Raw genomic sequence first — 3,837 nt, forward strand, 5'->3', positions numbered from 1 at the left:
AGACTAATGGAGCAACAATCACCTTGAACATTGATGGCTGTTTGTGTCAGAAGAAAAGAGAGCTCTAAAAATCTCACATATACAATCCACAGCTAAATGCTTTAGCACGAAAATAACATAGGCTCGTAACATAGGCTCATTACATAGGCTCATAACTCATTTGAAAAGAAAAAAACAAAACTAATAACGTTGTCCCAACCAACCACAAAGAAGTCAAAAATTAAAATATTATCATATGCTTAAAAGGAAGAAAACTCAAATATCTTTAGTATATTGCATTACTGATCCCTGAAATATTTAACTTACCACTTCTTAACTTTCCACAGTTCTATGTCTGGAAACAGAAAATATCAGAATTGTCAGCGTAATATATACCTAACTGGGCAAACCACAATGGCTTATAAAGTCACACACTTGAAATTGAAGTTGTCAACTCTTGTGAAACTGAGGAGAGCCCCAAAGATGCAGAAATCCATACAATATTAAAGAAGTCAAGATTTGAGAAGGCCTAGATACTCTCTCTATGTTAGTCCATTCTCACACTGCTATAAAGACATACCTGAGACTGGGGTAATTTTTAAGGAAAAGAGGTTCAATCACCTCACAGTTCTGTGGGTTGTATAGACTTCTGCTTCTGGGGAGGCCTCAGGGAACTTACAGTCATGACAGAAGGCAAAGGGGAAGCAAGCATATCTCACATAGCAGGAGCAGGAGAAAGCAAGAGTTGAGGGAGGTGCCACACACTTTTAAACAGCCAGATCTTGTGAGAATTCTATCACAAGACAGCATTAGGGGGATGTTGCTGAACCATTAGAAACCATCCCCATGATCCAATCACCTCCCACCAGGCCCCACTTCCAACACTGGGGATTTCAATTCGATATGAGATTTGGGCAAGGACACAAATCCAAACCATATTACTCCAGCTGACACTGACTCTGCCACTCTCTAGTCTTTTACTGAGAAAATCATACATTCATGCTGTCTGCTTGGTTCCTATAGGCCTTTTTGAGTGTGATGCTGGTGTTGGAAGACACACTGATTGTCAGAGAGCTCTTGGGATGTGCTTAAATTATACAGTCACATGTCCTTGAGATGTGCTTAAAGTCTACAATAGGGAAGTCTGGGTTGGGGTCACCTGACCGGAGTGTCGGCTAGATATGGCGTCCTCTTTGCTTGCGGGCGAGCGATTGGTGCGTGCTTTGGGCCCCGGCGGGGAGCTGGAGCCAGAGCAGCTACCCCGAAAGCTGCGAGCCGAGCTTGAGGCCGCGCTGGGAAAGAAGCACACGGGCGGTGATAGCTCCAGTGGCCCCCAACGCTTGGTTTCTTTCCGTCTCATCCGGGATCTGCACCATCACCTAAGAGAAAGAGATTCCAAACTATACCTCCATGAGCTCCTAGAAGGCAGTGAAATCTATCTCCCAGAGGTTGTGAAGCCTCCACGGAACCCAGAACTAGTTGCCCGGCTGGAGAAGATTAAGATACAGCTGGCCAATGAGGAATATAAGCGGATCACCCGCAACGTCACTTGTCAGGATTCAAGGCATGGTGGGACTCTGAGCGATCTGGGAAAGCAAGTGAGATCATCGAAGGCTCTAGTCATCACCATCTTCAATTTCATTGTCACGGTGGTAGCTGCCTTCGTCTGCACTTACCTTGGAAGCCAATATATCTTCACAGAAATGGCCTCGCTCCAGTTAGTCAGAAGACCAGCCCAGGCCAGCTGCTGTTTCTGTGGGGAGCCCTATGTTCTGTGAATTTCCAAAGGGAGCATTGGAGGAGATTGAGATAACACATCTTTAAAATGGAAAGAACTGGTCTTGGTCTGTCAGTACCTCTTCCTGAATCCGGTACCCATCTGCCTTCTCCAGTCCATTCTAGACACTGCTGGGACTAGGGTTTTTCCTTCAGGAGCAAATGGAATCCAGGCCTTCCCAGAAGTAGACCATACTGCCTTGAACTTGTTCATATGTACAAACTGATCACCAGCTTTCTCCAGACATTTTTAATGCAGACCTGTAATTGAGTTCAGAAGCCTCCAAGAAAACAGAAAGGATCCCCTTTCTCCAGTTTGTGCTGGAAGAGGAGCTGATCAGAGACATCAAATAAGAGAAAGATGGGTTGCTGTAGGATGGTAGAACTGGAAGCAAGGCAGCTACCTTTTTCCTAAAGGAAATGGTATTAGGCCCCTTTTCCAGAAGATAAGACAGACTCGTAGATATCAAATGACCAGCTATGGTCCTTCCTCTGTTAAATGGAGCCGAAGTCGCCTGTGTTGTCCTGAAGTCTTGTAATGTTTAACTTCTGAGAACTTAGATTAGTGGTGTGATGATAGGGTCTGTATAACGCACTGAAAAGGGTATCAGGCTTAGTTATTTATCCAGTAAATATTTATTGTATCCAGGGTATTTCTATTTTAACTCCTGTGACAACACAAAGCACAGTGATTTCCATAGTTCTAATAGTTCTAACTGTTCAGGGTCTGCTCCTCATGGTACACTCTTCTTGGTTCACTGTATGTACTCCTGTTCTCTCTTTTTTTTTTTTTTCCCAAAGCACTTTTCTGTTTTAATAAATTATATACTCATTTGCTCAGTGGAAAAAAAAAAAAAAAAAGTCTACAATAAACAAACATACCCTTCTGGAAGAATACAATGAAACCAATTTCTCACAAAAGCAATTGCTGACTCCAAATGGAAGTGAGCTCAATGAGTTGAAGTTATTTCCTACGTCAAATGCTTAAGAAGATCCAAGAGGTAATTGGACCACAAGTCTCTATTTTGGATTCCTAAAGAGGACCCTACTAGTCTATGTAGCTATAGCTCATTTTGCTTTCTTTTGTCCCCGTTTGTGTAATCACACAAACTGAGACACATTGAGGAAGGGATCAAGCTTCTCATTAAGACCTCAGGATTCACCTGCCCCCTCTGTTCACTCTTTTATGATGATTTTCTTTGATCATTCCTGCTCCTTCTATTTCCTCTGACTCGACTTTCTGTAAAATAATAATCTGATAATGGTAAGTGGAAAACTCAGGTCACAGAATGGTCTGCATGTAAGATTGTAGTCATGCAAAATTATATGTGACTGAGGACTGAAAGGGAATTTTAAAAATAGATACTTTTTATCTTGATTTTATAGTTTTTTCTAAAACCTGAAATCTTCAATACAAATTTAATCAAAAAACATTACATAATATCAATGTGTGGGTTACCTCTCTTAGGAGTATTTTCATGTGAATTGATATTTGTTTTTCTTTTCCTGGATCTGTCAAAACAGCATTATGTTATGAATACTGGCCCCCTCTGTTTTTTTTTTTCTTGGGATGACATTGTGCTACACATATGAGAAATGCATCGGCTTTTCTCCAACCTGTACATAGAATATTAGTGAAGGTATTTCTGGGGAGAGGATTTGAATAGAAACCAGGAATTGCCATACACATGCAAGTGATACTCCATACTGAGGTTTTCTCCCTATTCAGACATTAACATGCATTTGGAGCTGGGAAAGGTCTACGAGATCACCTAGCACAGCCTCTGCCTTTTATATATGAGGAAGGTAAGCTAGACACTGTAGGTTGACTAACTCAACCTAATCACAATGCCTTTCTTCTGCCTGCCTCTACCACAGAGATGAGAACAGCTAAGTATGTAATTTCTCAGCCTCTCTTGCAATTGGGGTATTGATGTGATTCTGTCAAATGAGTGAGAAAGTCTGCTGGGAGCTTCTGAGATGGCTTTTCCTTTTGCTGATGAAAGAGATAGAGGCAGAGAGCTGCTTCCCTAACCTTCTCTCCCTTCCCTAAATGCAGACCTAATGCCTGGAGCTATAGCT

The 3,837-nt window shown here is 41.9% G+C and overlaps 1 pseudogene; it reads left to right on the forward strand.

Annotated features, from left to right (window-relative positions):
- Positions 1-1,127: 1,127 nt before the first annotated feature.
- On the forward strand, positions 1,128-2,595 carry LOC139360011 (transmembrane protein 199 pseudogene; annotated as a pseudogene).
- The last annotated feature ends 1,242 nt before the right edge of the window (positions 2,596-3,837 follow it).

This window comes from Macaca nemestrina, chromosome 19, assembly GCF_043159975.1.
Source record: "Macaca nemestrina isolate mMacNem1 chromosome 19, mMacNem.hap1, whole genome shotgun sequence".
Classification (NCBI taxonomy): Eukaryota; Metazoa; Chordata; class Mammalia; order Primates; family Cercopithecidae; genus Macaca; species Macaca nemestrina.